Source organism: Vipera ursinii (assembly GCF_947247035.1).
Source record: "Vipera ursinii genome assembly, chromosome: 2".
Lineage (NCBI taxonomy): Eukaryota > Metazoa > Chordata > Lepidosauria > Squamata > Viperidae > Vipera > Vipera ursinii.
In genome coordinates, this window is record NC_139513.1 from 43,192,319 (window position 1) to 43,212,483 (window position 20,165).

Genomic DNA, 20,165 nt, shown 5'->3' on the forward strand with positions numbered 1-20,165 from the left:
GTTCACTAATTTCACATGTGTCTTTGTTCTTGCTCTAGTGTGCTATTTCACCATCTGGTTTCACTTTTGACAACTGATCTTTTCTTCAGCTTAAGTAGTTTCCATCTCATTATCTTCTTACAGGTAGAAAACTAACATCGATATAGATATAGATGATATAGATATAGATAGATAGATAACTTTTTTGCAAGAAGGGAGGGAGGGAGGGAGGGAGGGGAAATGTATTGGTTTCTTGCATGCCAAAAAGCGAAAAACAAAGGCTGGAAGTTTACACAGATCTTACATAGAATGTTGATTAAAGATAAGGTGAACGAGCTCATACCAGATTCAGGGATGAATCACTGTACAACTGATTAAGGAGGCAAAATAATAAGACTGCAAATGTAGGTAGAATTCAAAGTGTGAAAACATACAGTCCTATTTCTTGAAATATAACATAGTGCTCTCTTATATATGCAAAATGCTAAGATTATAACTGTTAGTTTAACAAGGTGACCCTGTACTTAACATCAGAAAGAGGACAGGTAAGGTAGCAGTAACTACAGCTTTTAATCTGCTGCATCTCACTAAAGGCATAATTTCTATAGATACTGTTAGGCATATGGTGATAGCCTACATAGTTGGGTTGAAATTATATAAACCATGATGTTGTGACTTTAGGATGTTAATTGGCCAATGGGTGTGTAGGTGTTCTCATGGCCATAAGAGGGAGCTAGGAATGTAGCTACTCTCTCTCTGAATTCACTGCTCTCTCTACTATTACTGTTTTGCTGTACTGTTGGTTTACTACTGTGATAAACCTGAACTGTGTATTTGATCTCTGGACCGGTAAGAAGACTTTGTATTTGGAGTACTCCTTGGACTGTTACTATTGTGTATGACCTGGACTGTTTATTTTTGACCGTGCATTTTTGTTTTTTACACAACCTCAAAAGTAAAGTACTTTTTTCTTTCACAACTCAGTGTACTCTTGTGGTTACTGTGTGACTCTTACTGCTCTCAGTACCCTTCCTTGTCTGTGCAACTCCTTGGTAGCACAAGGAGACCTCTGCACAACAATTCCTAACAGATACCTGGGGCCAATGACAGCTAGAAAGAATCATTTTCTGTTATTTTTCTCAGGCACGGCAAGCTGCCATTTCAGGGTCAAGAAGCAGGGTGAAACCTCAGTTGTATTTTGGGATCTTCTTGTGTCTGTAAGGATTTCCCCTCCCCTAATCTTTATTTTTAGTTCTTCAAAAGTTGGTGTTCTGCCAAGTTGGCTGCTACCTCCTACTTTGTGGGAGTAATCCACACTTGGGAAATGACTTTGTTGTTAGAATAGCAAATGTAGTTCATAGACTACCAATTAATTCTCATCAAACATTTTTTAGAACTCAAAATAGGTCGAAGTGAATGGCTATTTAATTATAACTGCCTAGATAAAAACAATTCCACCTTTGGAGATCTAAAAAAGGGGGGAAATGAAATAGTGTGCTTCCATGTAATTTATATGTAATATGTGATGTAAGATGTTTTTATATCTTGATGACATTTATAAAATTATTTGTTCCTTCTGAAGCTTAATTTTTCAACTTTAATTGTCATAACTGAGGGAGAAAAAGTCTCTCTTTGTTATTAAACTTTAGGTCTTATATTGGATGAATTATTCCAAACACTCAACAACTAGGAAAGATAGAGTTAATGGCAACATAACAGCAAAAAAACATTACCAGTCTTAAGGCCAATACCATGTGCTTTGCCACAGTGAGGACTTACAACACAGCTGGAACTGGTCCATCCAGTGTTCTCGTGAATGTAACTACAAAAAAAATCATGTGAGTATCTTTAGTTACTAAGGACCAAAAAGCACAAGTAAATGCAGAATCTTTGCCATCTAGTAACATTCAAAAAGTTATTTGAAAAACAAGCTATGATATGGATATTATTAAAATAAAAATAGCTTCTTTTCTCAGATAATACTTGTAGTACTCAAATTATCAAATATATTTTTGTGTTAGTCAATTACTTTAAAAGGAAACCTTCCTTTATTTTGTGTCTTGGGCATCTAATTCTTGAGTATAAGTTTCCAATAGGACAGTATAGCAAAGACAGTAAATGGGTGTCCCTGGGGAAGGGCAAATTATGAAACTAATAGTGTGCCATCATAATGCAAGTTCCACCCATTTTTATATTTATATGATGATGTTGCACAGACAGACAGACAGACAGAGTGGAGCCTGAGTCATAAAGCTCATTTCTTCATTGTGATCAAGTCCATTAGATTCTGCAGAGGCTTTGGTTGAATATTTTTTTTAATTTACATGAAACAAAACATCTTAGCGTTGAAATTGACACTTAGTTCCATACAGTATATAATTTGGGAATAGAAATAACATTGATAACAAATGCTTTTTTTCAAAAAGCTTTTTTTTTTGCCATATTGAAGGCTTGATCACATTTACAGCTGGGATTTCTAGCAACCTTGAGTTTAAAAGTGTGTTTCTAACGTTTGAAATTTCAGCATCTAACAATAATATGATAAAGAAAAAGAAGCAGAGTACTCTTTTTGTTTGCTATGGCCTTTGGGCATGCACTTATTTTATTATTGATAAACATTTTAGGAGAAAATGACTGTTGCTATTTTATTATAACCCTGTATAAGAAATTTACCATCTAGGAAGGAATTAGGTGTGCATTCATTTCAGCTGGCTTTGGGCCATTATTTACCAGACTCTTTTAAAGTATTAATGAATTCATATGGTTTTCACTGGCATAACATGAGCCTTCAAAATATCCATGTTTTCCCTTGGATAGGGTAGTTTCCTTATTCAAAAGTTGTACAAAATGTGGAGTTTTTTTCTGAACTCACAGCTCTGCTTGGTAAGCCACTGGCAACTGTGGCCAGAAATGCCTTTGTACAGTTTCATCTAGTGTGCCACTTGAACTAGACATACTGGGTATGTCTAGTTTAATGAAGAGAAGGATGAGGGGTGACATGATAACAGTGTTCCAATATCTCAGGGGCTGCCACAAAGAAGAGGGAGTCAAGCTATTCTCCAAAGCACCTGAAGGCAGGACAAGAAGCAACGGATGGAAACTAGTCAAGGAGAGAAGCAACCTAGAACTAAGGAGGAACTTCCTGACAGTTAGAGTAATTAACTAATGGAACAACTTGCCTCCAGAAGTTGTAAATGCTCCAGCACTGAAAGTTTTTAAGAAGAGACTGGGCAACCATTTGTCTGAAATGGTATAGGGTTTCCTGCCTGAGCAGGGGATTGGACTAGATGATCTCCAAGGTCACTTCCAACCTTATTATTATTAACTCTTTTCTGGATCAGAGGGCCATTCGTACAGTCATTCATGCCCTGGTCACTTCATGGTTTGACTGTTGCCACATACTAGACATGGGGCTGACCTTGAAAACCACCTAGAAGATTCAACAGGTCCAGAATTCAGCAGCATGGGCAGTGAGGGAGATGCCTTGCTATGCTCATGTAACACCTTTGCTTTACAAACTGCATTGGTTATCAATTTTCTTCTGGGTGTGATTCAAGATGTTTTTTTTGCTGCCTATAAAGCCATGCATGGCATAGGTTCTGATTACTTGAGTGACTGACTGTCTTTAATAGCATCTGCATGGCCACTGCATGGCCACTTAGATATTGAGGGATTGGTATTCTTTCAACTAAGCAAAGTTATCTTTTGAGACCTCAGAAATGCACCAGTGTCTACCTCTGCAAAAGTGTCTACCCTCTTGAATGAGGTTTTCCCTGCAATTGAAATACACCCTCACGCTACTGTTGTTTTAAGTGGCCCTGAAGACTTGGCCTTTTATGCAGGCCTTTGGTGAGGATGACTGATGTTCCCCAACTGGGTTTGTTTTCTCTGCCATCTTTGTTTCTTTTGTTCTTTGTTATTTTTGTGTTTTGGGTTATTTCTTTATTCCAAAATGTTTTAAACAATTTGTAGAGTGCCCCAAATCACTGGGAGTTGGGCAGCAAATTTATTATTTTAATATATAGAAAAATATGAAATCACAGCTGCCAGTTTTTTAGCTGGTGTTGTCCTTCATACACACTGAGCTCTTCCCTAGATGTCATAATGTATTGAGGTACTATATATGTGTATCCAAGCAGCACAGACTTTTGTAATCAACAGATGGAAATTTTATTAATGTGCATATTTTCTAAGCAGTGTCCAATTTTGGGGGAGGGGGATTATGATATCCAGCGTGCCTGTAATCACTGGGATCACCACAACTGGTTTATGCCATAATCTTTCAATTTTGATTTTCAGATCTTGTTACTTTATGATCCTCTCCAATTCTTTGTCCTCTAACACTCTCCTGGTGTTGTAACATTAATCATCCACACTTTTTGTCTTTTCAACTACAGTTAAATTTGATGGGTGATAAGCCAAGACTTTATCAATTTGTATTTAGAAATTCCACAATGTTTTCACTTACTCCTAAATCCCATGCATTTGGAAGAAATGTGGAATATTTTATATAGTATCTTATCTGCAATAAATATTCCCTTGGTTGCCTGGTTATATAACAGCATATTACTCCTCCTGATCTGCTGCTAAATGCAGCTGACAAATTACATGAGTTTTCAAAGAAAAAAAACAAGAAAATCCAGTTGCCTTTTGAACGGTACCTTTGGAACAACCATGACCTGGATGACTGAGAATCTCCATAGACATTTACATGAACTCACAAGGACAGTTTTGAATAATTGATAAGGATTTCACAGGAACGTTGTACTGGCTGAGATTATGCTTGAACTGGATAACAGTATGTCCTAGTTCTGGATGATCTCCTATCTTTGATCCAATTGCAGTTAATATTAAGTGGGAAGCAGGAGGCTTACCCATAGGCTATCGTTGTTGGCATCGACAAAAACAACTTGATCTCAGTCTGTGGTCTATTTTATTTTTATATAATTTTATTTTAATGAAGGTATTTGTACAATCTCTTAAATAACAGATAGATCTGCATGTGCACACACACACACACCCTCAGGGTATATATGGGAGTGAGTGTGTATGTCTTGCATGGAACTTTGTGTAACTATGCATAAAACTCTACATTTTCTTTATTTAAATAATGTGCAAGCAGCCATCCTATGCCAAGTTATCTGCTATGAGATTAATGAATCTGAAATATTTATTTTGTCAGTCAGCCTTATCCTTGGGGGAAAAACATATACAAACTATAAATTATATAATTTGGGACAATTGTATAATGTGTGCAGTTATACACATTGTTTTTCTTTTTTCCAGCTGTAAAATTGTGGTCAGTCTTCACATGGACAAAAAGGAATTATTTTAATGGCCATTTTAGCTGATTTTGTCTTGTCCAATTTTATAAGGTTTTTTTTTAAAAAAAAAACCTAAACCTAGAACTATGTAGAAAATGCTGGAAATACTTTAAGATATAAGTATCTATACATTTACAAAAAGGCATGCTGTTTTAATTTCAATTGTTGGTACAAATGATTAAATAAAAGTTTAGCATTAATTAAACTTGGACTGAATCCCAAGAAAAGGCAGACACAACTGCATAAAAAACTAGCATTCAGACAGAGTTTGGGAGTAGGTAGATTCAGAAGACTTTGCTAGTTCAAGCTTAATATTAGACCATACACATCTATCTTCAAGTCAGCTTAAATCCAGCTGTAGGAGATTTCCTGCTGCTACCTACTGCACTCTGCCGTACCAAGCATTTTCCTAGAAGGAACAATTTCCTACACACCATGCCAATATAAATTAAAAAAACCAAGTTCCTCTTCCTTCATTTATTTTCCAAATATTGACCAGAAAAAGCAGGCAGAACTTGCAGTCATTGTTCCCTTCCTTAGTTTCCCAGCTGCATGGATTAGCAGGAAGCAATTCTCCTTAGATCTGCCATGATTACAGTCAGTAGTAATTTTTCTCCTTGTTAGTTCTTTATCAAGATGCTTTTTAAAAAATTCTCAATCCTAAAAGAGACATAGTTAAATCCACAGTGTGCCGAGTTAGAATGGTCCAGATGCTTGAATAATTTTATTGTGCCCTTGTAGCCTATTCTTCTGGGACAATCAGTAGATGCTGTCAACTCTCTCCATCATGTCCAAGCAAGAATAAATGTAAGAGAAAGCCAGGAATGAGGATGAAATCTTTTCCCCATGAAAGGATGTCAGCACAAGTAATAATTTCTTGCCTGATAGATATTGAAAGTTGAAGAGTATGTGAATCTCTTAATGAAACCCAACAGGTGGGGACTGAAAGAAGTTAACTGCTGAACTAATGGTCAATAATGATAGCAGTTCACATACTTTATGCAATTTCCATATCAATAATATGTCCCCAGTTCTGAACAGCAATAGAAATAATCTTACACAGCAAAAACAATTGAGATGAAAGTGTTCCAAGAGTGACTTGGTTTACTGTAACTCAGATGATTTTGCATCAATTGGGTCAGCTGTTCATCAGCTGCAGTCTGAAAATGAGTATTTCATGAATATGATGCTCTTTTTTTCATAGCTCCAAGTCAGTGCCCAGCAAACATAGTCTGGCAACTGACCACTTCAAAAATATGCTTGAACTGAGACCGGGTGCAAACAATGGAAAATGAGTCCCATGTCCTAGGCTACAAAGTAAGTTTGTCATGATAAACGTTACAAAAGCAGTAGTATTTTGAATTAAGTAAGTATCTCTCTTGTAATTGTTTTGATCTATTTATTTTTTTTTAAAAAAAGGTTGTTTACTACATAGCAGCATGTAGTATGAAATTTATGAAGTTACATAATAACATTTGGCTAGCTTGTATTCCAGATAGTACAAATAAATGCATTTTGTCTTTGCAAAAATCTATGTCAAAGTGAGGACAAAGAAAACAGAGATTATGAAATAATGAGACAAAATGCTGCTGTTTCAAAATGCAAATATTTTTTCAGAAGTCTCTAGGCAGAGTAGCTTTTCTCAGCTTGATGCATCATTCAATTGTTGTGGAACTACCCATGCTGGCTGGGAAATCTAGGAATTATAGTCCTGGAAAAACCCAAGCTCATGAAAGCTTGATGCCAGAGGAGATAAGTGACCACAAACTCTTTGGGACCAGAAAAGAAATATTCACTGGTTGTACTTATTGCCAGCAGACAACAGATTTCAGGCTTTCTATTTTGCTGATGATGCTTTATAATGGCAATGTATGCAACTAATTCCAGGTGTTAAACACTAAGGCAACTGTTTGTAGGAATAAACTATTGACACAAAGTTGTGCTCCTTGTTTACCCACACCCCATAATTAATTAGAGGAATCTAATTTAAAAAGGGGGTGAAGCATTTTCTCTGTTGTGGTTGTTAATATCCTTACAGAAAATCACCCACAAATATATTAAAATATGCTATCCCACTTTACTGCATCAATTGGAGATAACAGGGTAACCTTGTCAAATCTGAGTACCCTTGACCTGTGTAGTCTAACTCCTAGAATTCTCTGATTAACATGACTATTGTTTTAAAAAATATCTGGGAGTTAGACGTTCACACTGTCAAAGCATGTCACAATCGGAGAAGGTTGTTGTATGCTGTTGCTTACATTAACAAAAAACAAAAAATGTTAATGAGCAAAATAGGTGACTAAATTGTGAAACTTTCCAGATCACATATGGCTCCTATGGATCTGAATAAAACTTAAAAATATCTCCATTGTTTAATAGATAATTAACATATCAAAAACATTGTTACCTTCATCACCTTCATTCTGGCTTTCATTATTGGTATTTTTTTCAACTTATGTACAAATATTGTACGGACCAAAAATTGGAACACTGATTTACTTCATACACATCCATAGGAGTAGGAAAACATCCATAGGAGTAGGAAAACAGTCTAATGTAGAGAAAATTGAAAGAGTGAAAACAGGGTGAGGCGTAACAGTCACTGGGGAGAGAAAAGGTTTTCACTTACAAAGACAAAAAGGACACACACTGCCAACATGTTGTGATGATTCCTGTCAACACAATTGGTTTTTAGTGATGTCCAGAGCACATTTTCAAAATGTGACAAATGTGCATGCAGATATGATCCAAATACTGGGCTAGTATTATCTTTATATATTTGTGATGGCTTAGGATGCTGATGCAAATAAATGTGCCTTTGTGTGAACATCAGGAAGGCACTGCAAACTTCTCCTTACAGCGCCATTGAGTTCATACTTATAAGCAAGAGGAACAGAGCGGGTTTTCTTTTTCTCAGGATGAGCCTAGAGGGATCTGTTAAATTTGCTGCTTGTTTCATGAATTGCAACAACAATAATTTTTAGAAGTTTAAAAAAATAAACGGAACATAAATGAAAAACCTTATATAAACAAAAGGAACCTATATAACCAGCTCTGCCTTCTCTCCTTTTATATTTAGGTTTTTTTATATAGGCAAAATCGACAAAGCACCACTTACATCTTAAAAACAAACATTACGTTCACTGAGCAGCTGGCACCTTTGGAAGATGATTACCTCATTGAAATGATAACTGTAAGTGACGGAGGGGATGGAAGCAGCAGTGAATAAATTCAAATTCCAAACTTCTCAAGTGAGTGTTTCTCCCCTGCTCCTCCCTTCCGCTGTCCCTCCCTCCCAAATGATTGCTATAGACCAGGGGTGTCAAACTCGCAATGTCACCTGACATGTCACGACGTATCGTGACTTTTTTCCCATTGCCAGCAGTGGGGTGGGTGCAATTTTGGTATTTTGGTATGATGCATCTAGCCCGCGGGCTGGCAATTTAAACACCCCTGCTACGTATATACCTTGAATGCTCGAAAAGGACTTTTGGGACATACTGTATATGACAGCATCTTAGTACGCAGGTAAGTGAACACAGGGTCCACGTCTTGGTTAAGAAAAGGAAAAGCAATTGATCTATGCATCTGGATTTCCTGGGGTGCATTGGTGGAGCAGTGGGCTGATGCCTCCTTAAGTAACACCAGCTGCCTGCAATTAGTGCAGGTTCGCATCCCACCAGGCTCAAGGTTGACTCAGCCTTCCATCCTTCCGAGGTAGGTAAAATGAGGACCCAGATTGTTGGGGGCAATTAAGCTGACTTTGTAATAATGCCGCTTGGGGGTGTGTGTGAAAGCCCTAATAAGCAGGCATATACATAGAATGAAGGCTACTGCTAAGTTTGTAAGCCGCCCTGAGTCTTCGGAGAAGGGCGGGATATAAATGGAATTAAATAAAAATAAGATAAATAAAAATTTGGGGTGTAATACTCTGCAGTTTGCTGATGTAAATGAAACCTGCAGCTGCGTGGAAATTTGTACTGCACTGAAATCAGTCTTCAGCACAATAGTCTTCATTATTTACTATTTTAGAACAGCTTAAAATATACCAAGTGTGATAGATAGGTTAAACTATATAATATCCCTGCCTGTGGGCTCACAATCAGCTGAAAATGAAAGATAAAAGGGAAGGGGAAGGGGAGAAAGGACATTGCTAATCAAGGCCTCCCATGAGTGTATGTGTGCATTTACTACAATGACATTTGTGAACTAAACTCCATTAAAAGCATTTGTAAAGTTGAAAATAACATTGTAAATGGGCAACATATGATTTCAATAATTAAACTAGAGAGGGGAAAAAGGGCAAATGCGTGAGAGTAAGTGACTAGGAGAACCAATACATCATCCATGCTTTGAGACACCTACCACCTTTACTTCTTAATAAGACAAGCTGCCATTTGTTCTATAATATGGACCCACCATGGCCAGAGGCAAATTGACCTCTGGTATCAAAATCATCCATATATGGACCTACAACAGGTATCTCATGGATATCCAATTGGATAGGGCAGATATGGAGCAACAGCATGAACAGTAAGATAAGAACTTTATGCCATCATAAGAAAAGGTGTACAATAAATGTTGAAAAGTAGGAAATTCCATGCAGAGGTATCAGTAATAAAAGATGCTAAAGGATTATCAGAATTACTGTCTGTTAAAGAGAACTAGAAGAGCAGTCAAAAGAAAATGGGATAATAAGAAGAATGGCAGATCTAAATTGAAACATTTCATGTGCTTCCTTGTTATATGCAAGATTTATTCAAGGGGTTTCCAGAGGTAGAAAAAATTAAGGAGAATATTTGTAGCTCAGAATTGAAATGAGGAATGAAGCGTTAGCACTGATGATATTACCTAGTCTGGGTAATGAAACATCTGCATGAAAGCAGCCAAGCTCAGAAAGCACCAAGGATGCTTTTCTCAGGTAGAGAAAAACCTGACACAGCAGAACAACTTTCCTTCACCATTCAAGGATTCTGTCATGATAAGAACCATATTCATTATAATTGATTATATTGTAATTCTTATGATTTTTTTTCATGTGCACCATACAGATGCCTAGTGATTGGGGCAGTATACAAAGATTATAGATAAATAAAGAATTGACTATAAATAAAGGTAAAATTGCCTAGATGCTTGAAGATGTGAAGCCCAGTCTACTCTGATGTCACGATGTAATGTCATTTTATAAATATCTACATATATAAAGCAAACGTTTGTTCTGAATTTAATTTTAACATGTACTCAATATGATCCTGAACCTAGAGCTAGTAGATTTGTGCTGCAAAATGTGATGATTAGGTGTCAGCAAAGAAATGCAATCCAGTAGTCCTATTCAAATTTTGACAGCATGGGTTTCCTTTCAAACTTCATTGCCAACTAAACTCATATGGGAAATATTGGACTATTCAGTTGACACTTAGATTGGAATTCACACTCAGTATTCTTTATTAAACTGGAGCTTGGTCTCTAAATATAGCTGCAGAGTTTTAATGCTGCAAGAAATTTAATGGCATAGTGTTAGAGAATGGCACCAAAATACAAAACTCCTTGAAATACAGTCACAGTTGGTTGTTCTCTTGCCTAGCTAAAGGCAAAGGAGTCCCTGCAGATTTTACTCTGCTAGTGGTTGCCAGCTATACGGGGTGGTGCTCATCTCTGTTTCAAGTCCATTGAGCCAGCACTGTCCAAAGACATTTCTGCAGTCATGTGGCTAGCATAAATAAGTGGTACCTATTTATCTACTTGCATTTGCATGGTTTCAAATTGCTAGGTTGGCAGGGACAATGACTGGAAATACCCCATTGTGTGGCTCTCGGGTCTTGAATCTTCACTACCCATTTTCCAGCTGACAAGCCCATTATCTTAATCATTGAGCCACCGTGCCATCCTTCTCTTGCCTAGAAAAAGGTTTTTATTCTCTATACAACCATAGCAAATAAATGATTCAAAATCCATGTCATTTAAAATATATTTATTGATCTCTTTGAAACCAGGAACAACACTTCTACTTCATGAATTTCAATTGTCTCTTCTTTCTTTCTGACTTTCAAGGTTTAAGCTCCAATGGGATGCACATCTATCCTTCAGTTGCTGACATAATTGCAAATAAAATTACAATCCTGATTTATATATTCAATTCTGTCGGATAAACAGCTGCTGGACTTTTAGGACAAAACAATAAGGAGCCAGAAATATTGGGCATTTCCCTTCACCTCCATATATCAGTTTCATCTGGTCTCTGAAAATAGAAGCTGTGAAGAAAGTATAATGATTTGCCCTTTAAAACGTAAACATAACTAGGCTGTAATCTTCTGCCTAGTTTCCTAGGAGAGTATGAGGTCTTTCTGAGTGGACATATGTAAGATCATACTAAAACTGAACAACAACCTGTTTAAAATCTGTCCTGTAATATATCTGTCTTTTAATATATCTATGATTTTAACAGCAATTGTAAAAAGGTACTGCAGTGAGATTGCACTGCAGTGTTTTGTTATATGTATCATAAACATGCAAACTATTAAGAACCACCAGTTTTGACCAATACAAAAAAGGTTCCAATTGTTTGTGGTTTATCAAAACCAGTCTGATCTACATATTTATTGATTTTTCAAATTTAATAAAAATATTTATTTTTACCATTTCTCCTTTTTATAACAATATTTGGATCAGCAGGAACAAACCACACAAGGACTTGAACTTTATTCCAATGCTATAATTCAATTTAAAGAATAAACAATAATATCAATGGAAAATGTTTTGTATGGAAAACTTTGAGACCAGACAACTAAATGTATGTTATCAAGCAAATTAAAAAAAAATTACACAAGGATAGAAACATTCAATTTTTAGGATCTAAACAAAATATGTATTTTACAAATATATTTTATATTTTTTTTTACTGAGCAGCTTAATTAATGTATAATAGAGTTGCAATCTCATATGAAAAGATGTTCAATCATTTTTATATATACTCATGATTTAAAAATTAAATGGGCTTTATAAGCTTTTCTATATGTTAATCGGACAATTGATTTTTTAAAGCCAAACTAAAACAATGTACTTGTATCATTAAAGATATAATCTGAGAACTCCTAGGGAGGAACTATCTTCCTTCTATCTAGATGAAGCCTGTACTCTGGGAACTGTTAGGGGCCAGCTGTCCTCACCCTCTTTCTCTCACACAAACCTCAATGTCTTTGCACCCTGCCTCCTGGAAATCCACACTACATTCCACAAAAATTACTTGTTCTCAGCTTTATGAGGTCAGTGGAAAGGGAAGGCAATTGTGCTTGTCTTTAAATTGCTTTTGAGGCATTGCCTACAATGTGCCTTGGTGGAGCAGTGGGCTAATGCCTCCTTAATTAACACCAGCTGCCTGCAATTAGTGCAGGTTCGCATCCCACCAGGCTCAAGGTTGACTCAGCCTTCCATCCTTCCGAGGTAGGTAAAATGAGGACCCAGATTGTTGGGGGCAATAAGCTGACTTTGTAATAATGCCGGTTTGGGGGGGGCGAAAGCCCTAATAAGCAGGCATATACATAGAATGAAGGCTATTGCTAAGCACATTGATTTGTGCTTTAAATTGTAAGCCACCCTGAGTCTTCGGAGAAGGGCGGGATATAAATGGGAATTAAAAAAAATGTGAAAGTGACTGACACAATATATATATCTTCTCTTACCTGGGAGGAGTTTGATTCTGTGACTCCGGAGGAAGTGGACAGGATTATGGGGAGGCTGAGCTCCACCACATGTTTATTGGACCCGTGCCCTTCCTGGCTGGTCTATGCAGCCCGGGAGAGGACACGCAGCTGGTTCCAGGCAGTTATATTGGCTTCTTTGAGTGAGGGTAGCTTCCCTGCCGTTGTTGTGATTCAGGGTCAGCCTGTGGGTTCAGCAGTTGGGTCGGATGACTCAGATGAGGGGGAGGAGGGGGGTGTTGAAGAACTTGCTGATGATGGCTTTGAGGCTCCGCAGAGCCCCCAGCCAGGCCCCTCCTACCTGGTGGAGACCCAGCTGTGTGAGCCTGACAGTGTGGATGAAGATGACCCACAGCTGGCCCTGTTCAAGGACGCCCGATGCAGGAGGCAGTCAAGTAGGAGCAAGCAGAGGAAGGCTGTGGGACTTCTCGAAAGGAGGCAAAGAGAGGCCACGCCCTGAACTCTTTATAAAGGGAATGTTTGGGGGAGGGCTGGTTTGCTGAAAGCAACCGCTCCGATAAGTGTTTCAAAGCTCCGGTATCTTGTTTCATGTTTTGTTTGTGTAATAAATTTGGCAGACGTATTCCAGCCTTTTGCCGTCTGTAAAGGGGTTGCCTTTTCTGCAAGGCTGGTAGCAGGCTGGTACAGAACAGCCATCTTGAAAGAGGCGGTGGTGAGGCCTCTCCTCAAGAAGCCTGCCTTGGACCCAGCTGTATTGAACAACTTTCGTCCGGTCTCCAACCTTTGCTTTCTTGCGAAGGTTGTTGAGAGTGTGGTGGTGCATCAGCTCCCTCTGGTCCTGGATGAAGCGGATTATCTAGACCCATACCAATCGGGTTTCAGGCCCGGGTACAGCACGGAGATGGCATTGGTCGCTCGCGCTGGTGAATGATCTCTGGAGGGCTCGGGACAGGGGACATTCCTCTGTTCTAGTCCTATTAGACCTCTCGGCGGCTTTCGATACCATCGACCATGGTATCTTGCTGCGGCGTCTCAGGGGATTGGGAGTGGGAGGCACGGTCTTGCAGTGGTTCTCCTCCTATCTCCAGGGATGTTCGCAGTCGGTGTTGACAGGAGGGCAGAGGTCGACCGCGAGGTCTCTCATTTGTGGAGTTCCTCAGGGGTCGGTCCTCTCGCCTCTCCTGTTCAACATCTATATGAAACCACTGGGTGAGATCATTCGTGGTTTTGGAGTTGGGTATCATCAGTACACTGATGATACCCAGCTTTTTCTTTCGACCCCAAACCACCCTAGTGATGCCCTCAACATGATGTCCCGTTGCCTGGACGCGGTCCGGGTCTGGATGGGGAGGAACAGACTTCAACTCAACCCCGACAAGACTGAGTGGCTTTGCATACCTTCATCCCGGGTCTATTCGGATATTCCATATCTTTCTATGGGGGGTGAACTATTACCCCCCGTAGATAGGGCTCGCAACTTGGGAGTCCTCCTAGATTCACGGCTCACCTTGGAAGACCACATAGTGGCTGTGACTAGGGGGGCTTTCGCCCAGGTTCGCCTGGTGCGCCAGTTGTGGCCCTATCTAAGCCGGGATGATTTATGCACGGTCACTCACGTGCTCATGACCTCTCATCTAGACTACTGCAACACTCTCTACATGGGGCTTCCCTTGAGGACCACCCGGAGGCTCCAACTGGTACAGAATGCAGCCACGAGAGTTGTGTTGGGAGTCTCCCGATACTCCCATGTTACACCTCTGCTCCGTGAGCTGCATTGATTACCAGTTGTCTTCCGGGTGAGATTCAAGGTACTAGTAATGGTGTTCAAAGCCCTACATGGCAGGGGTCCGGAGTACCTTAGGGAACACCTGCTGCCGGCATCAACTTCCCTCCGCCCTGTGCGTTCCCACAGAGAGGGCCTCCTCAGGGTGCCACCGGTCAGAGAATGTCGATTGGTGGCCCCAAGGGGGAGATCCTTCTCTGTGGGCGCTCCGGAGCTGTGGAATCAGTTACCGGTAGAGCTCCGGATGGCGCCCGATCTTCGCTCCTTTCGCCGCGATCTAAAAACATACTTGTTCGAACAAGCCGGCCTGGCCTGTTGGGGGATTGGTGGGGTTTTTATTGTATTTTATTGGTGTTTTTTATTATGTATTAATTGTTTTTTAGTGGGCATGTATTTAATTATTTTTTCACTTTTGTAATTCTGTCTTTTTATTCTTGCCCTGTTCACCGCCCTGAGTCCTTCAGGAGAAGGGCGGTATAGAAATATTAATAAATTAAATTAAATTAAATTCAGATATTGAAATGATTTTCAGAGTGAAGTATACATACTTCACTTAAGGTGAATTCACTTTTATTTAAGAGTGCACACTTAGTGCACACGTTAAACCCAGGAATACATTAAGACAGAAGTTTCTCCACCCCAAGGATGAAACATTCAGACACAAACAGAGCAATATGGTATAAGCAGTGCAATACGGTGACACATGAGCAGACCTGTATATTGGGGAAACAAAGCAATCACTTCACAAACATATGGCAGAACACATGAGAACAAATCCTTCAGGAGAGGATTCAGCAGTCCATCTGCATCTGAAAGACAAGGGTCACTCTTCTGAAGACAGCAAAGTTCACATTCTGAACAAAGAGGACCACTGGTTTGAAAGAGGATGTCAAAGAAGCCATCTATGTTAAAACTGAAAAGCTGTCATGGCTGTATCTCTCCTATTCAAGCTTCATGAGCTGGCATTAGCATGAGGGGGAGATTGGAATGTGAAGAAAGGGGGGGGATTGAAGTCCAACTTAGCCATGTGAGAAGCTCCAGCCAGCCAAGGTCATTAACGATAGGCAGAGCTGGGAATCAAACACCTGTTACTGAACAATATACAAATACCTGATTGGATATTTGCAGATAACTGGGAGGTTGGGGGGAGGGAACTTTCCTTTGTGTTGTTTGCACAGGAAAACTTCTGATTCACCTTATACTGCTTCTGTAACCATTTAAGCTTCAATAAATTAGTCTTTTGGCAAAACACATTACTAGGAGTCTTTCTTTGTCAGATGATTGAGTGAGACAGTTGACAACAGCCTTCTTTCAACAGAGAGAGAGGAATACAGGTGTTATGTATCCAGGTGAAGTGAACACATACACACTTACATAGCAGTCACCACCAGGGGGCATTGAACTGTAACTGTTTGGGCAGGAACCCAGTTTTGGCGGGAAACAGAGGTTCAAACCCATTGGCTGGCTGCTCACCTGGCCAGGTATAAAAGGAGGGCAGGTAACCCCTATTCCCAGTACAGTCACTTCCACCTAATAAAGATCTGCCATGCTATACTCATCGTCGCGGCGTCCTTCCTGCGCACAACAACATCACCTGTCTCATGTTTACAACACAGTCCTTGCAGCAGTACCAAAAAGGTTCCACATCCACTTATATTTGAATCGGGTGACTCTGAGGATACAGATAAACCCCAAGTGGCCCCGACAACTCTCAGACAGCTAACGACTGACCCAAAGAGAGCTAATGGCAGATGACTGCAAAGAATACAAATCCTTCCATTCTCCACCCGTTAGTTATAACTAAAGAAGCTTGTTGGGTGAGAAGCAAAATGTCTTCAAAGAGAAAAAAAAACTAGAAAGTCCAGTTGCCTTTTGGAAAAAGCACCTTTGGAATGTCTTACTTAAGAGATTATACAACAAAACGAACAAGCATTTTGAAGAAATTATCATTGTTTTAAATTATCACTAAAGAAAAAAATAGACCCTGCACTTGCGAGAAAACAATAGGAAGAAAAAAACCTGAAGGACGGATAATAAACCTATGTCATTTGCCAACTGATAAATAGGAGATTGATTCACTGTATTTCTATCTCAGGATATATCCAGTGTTAAGCATCCAGAAAATGTACACCAAATCAGATGGTTGATCCATGTAGTTCAGACTGTTTCAAATGTCTCTGTAAGCTATGATATATTTTTCAAAACTCTTTTTTTGAAATATTTCATACATTAGGATTACATTTTCCCTGCTTCTTTCCATTAATTTCTAGAGCAGAATTTTTTAACCTAAGATACTTCAAGATGTGTGGCCTACAAATCCCAGAATTCCCCAGCTAGCAGGCTAATGGTTATTGATGGAGGTTGCTATTAAGGTAACGTAGCAAAGGATTTTCCACCTGTCTTTTCTTGTTTCTCAACGCTTTGCCACTAAACCAACACAGAAAATATGCAATAGCTCCTCAAAACTTTGTGCATTTATTACAAAATGCAATAAGGGGAAGTATTTTTTACCAAGCTGCAACTTCATCGACAGCAACAATATGAGGGGGGGAGAGAAAGATGATGGATGCTTCCTTTGCTGCATTATTTTATCTTCAAGCCACCATTTACTTTTCCCAAATCTTCCTAAACACACACATACACACACCAAATGATTCTAGAAATATGGAGAAAGATTTTTCAACCCAATACTTCTAGTAGAAGTTGTTCCTGCTACAACCTATTATATATAATCTACCACACAGGCATATAGGTGAAACTCAAAAAATTAGAATATCGTGCAAAAGTTCATTTATTTCAGTAATGCAACTTAAAAGGGAAAATTAATATATGAGATAGACTCATTACATGCAAAGCAAGATAGTTCAAGCCGTGATTTGTCATAATTGTGATGATTATGGCGTACAGCTCATGAAAACCCCAAATCCACAATCTTAGTAAATTAGAATATTACATGCAATCAATAAAACAAAGAGTGTACATAGAACAATATTGGACCTCTGAAAAGTATAAGCATGCATATGTACTCAGTACTTGGTTTGGGCCCCGTTTGCAGCAATTACTGCCTCAATGTGGCGTGGCATGGAAGCTATCAGCCTGTGGCACTGCTGAGGTGTTATGGAAGACCAGGATGCTTCAATAGCGGCCTTCAGCTCTTCTGCATTGTTCGGTCTCATGTCTCTCATCTTTCTCTTGGCAATGCCCCATAGATTCTCTATGGGGTTCAGGTCAGGCAAGTTTGCTGGCCAATCAAGCACAGTAATCCCATGGTCATTGAACCAGGTTTTAGTGCTTTTGGCAGTGTGGGCAGGTGCCAAGTCCTGTTGGAAAATGAAGTCAGCATCCCCATAAAGGTAATCTGTGGAAGGAAGCATGAAGTGCTCCAAAATCTCCTGGTAGATGGCTGTGTTGATCCTGAAGCACAGTCAACCAACACCAGCAGATGACATGGCTCCCCAAATCAACACAGATTGTGGAAACTTCACACTGGACTTCAAGCATCTTGCAGTGTGTGCCTCTCCATTCTTCCTCCAGACTCTGGGTCCTTGGTATCCAAATGAGATGCAAAAGTTGCTCTCATCAGAAAAGAGAACTTTGGACCACTGAGCAACAGACCAGGTCTGTTTTTCTTTAGCCCAGGTAAGATGCTTCTGACGTTGTTTGTTGTTCAGGAGCGGCTTGACAAGAGGAATACGACATTTGAAGCCCATGTCCAAGATCCGTCTCTGTGTGGTGGCTCTTGATGCACTGACTCCAGCCACAGTCCACTCCTTGTGAAAGTCCCCAACACTTTAGAATGGCCTTTTCCTGACAATCCTCTCCAGGCTGCGGTCATCCCTGCTGCTTGTGCACCTTTTTCTTCCACACTTTTCCCTTCCACATAACTTTCTATTAATGTGCTTTGATACAGCACTAGGGGAACATCCAACTTCTTTTGCAATTACCTTTTGAGGCTTTCCCTCCTTATGGAGGGTGTCAATGATGGTTTTCTGCACAACTGTCAGGTCAGCAATCTTCCCCATGATTGTGATTCCTACTGAACCAGACTGAGAGACCATTTAAAGGCTAAGGAGCCCTTTGCAGGTGTTATGGCTTAATTAGCTGATTAGAGTGGGACACTTTGAGCCTAGAATATTGTACCTTTTCACAATATTCTAATTTACTGAGATTGTGGTTTTGGCGTTTTCATGAGCTGTACACCATAATCACCACAATTATGACAAATCACGGCTTGAACTATCTTGCTTTGCATGTAATGAGTCTATCTCATATATTAGTTTCCCCTTTTAAGTTGCATTACTGAAACAAGTGAACTTTTGCACGATATTCTAATTTTTTGAGTTTCACCTGTACATAAGGAAACAAATAAAATAAATATAAATATCCAATCAATTGCAACAATTTCAAATAATCTAAATTTAAATTAGAACCAACTAACTCTTCTAAACCTCACCTCATATTAGATGCATTTCATTCTGTTTTTCCTCAGACTGAGAAGAAATGAGCTATTTATTTCTCTCTTTTGTTTAGAATAGGGAAATCTGATAGAACCTCTTGTCTTACTGAATATGTAATTCAAGCCTCGAATAAGCGCTGATATAAATAGATATATACACACATTCTTTGATCTAAGTCTAGATTTACCCCCCAAAAAACCATGCTTTTCTGTCATATAGAGATACATCATCTCAAGCACATGACCTCAAGCATCAAATGCACCTGTCAGATTTGCAAATATCTAATAGGCATGATCAAAAACAATCCCGTAAGGACAGAAGGCAGGGAAAGCATATGTTTGACCACACCATTGCAGCTCACAAGTTAACTATTAGCCAGAAGCCATATGCTAAATATGAGGAATGAGTAAATTTATAATGCAGTTAGAGAAGTGGAAAGCATTTGTTGTTCAGTCACTAAGCCATGTCTGACTCTTGAAGGCCCCCTGGACCATACCATGCCAGGTTCCTTGTCCTCCATTATCTCCCAGAGTTTGTCCAAAATCATGTTCATTGCATGGATGACACTATCTAACCATCTCATCTTCTGTTGTCTTCTTTTCCTTTGCCTTCCATCTTTCCCAACTTCACAGTCTTTTCCATTGAGTACTCTCTTCTCATTTGGTGGCCAAAGTATTTGAGCTTCAGCTTCAGTATATGTCCTTCTAAAAAACAGTCAGGATTGATTTCCTTTAGGTTTACTGGTATACAAGGGACACTAAAGAATCTTCTCCAACACAATTTGAAAACGTCAATTCTTCAGCACTTAGCCTTCCTTATGGTCCAACTTGTATTTTTTTTAAAAAAAAAATCTTGTGAACTGCCCTAAGTCCTACGGGAGAAGGGTGGTATATAAGTTTAATAAATACATAATAAATAAATAATAAAAAACTTCAACAGTTATACATTACTACTAGGAAAA

General features: G+C 39.2%; 1 pseudogene across 1 annotated transcript in view; it reads left to right on the forward strand.

The window, feature by feature from the left end:
- Positions 1-20,165, forward strand: part of LOC310634807 (contactin-6-like) — a 185,424-nt pseudogene that overhangs the window by 142,065 nt on the left and 23,194 nt on the right. The window contains exons 14-16 of the transcript in view: positions 1,629-1,817; positions 6,508-6,620; positions 8,386-8,557. The product of the transcript in view is annotated as a contactin-6-like (transcript). The remainder of the gene's footprint in view (positions 1-1,628; positions 1,818-6,507; positions 6,621-8,385; positions 8,558-20,165) is intronic.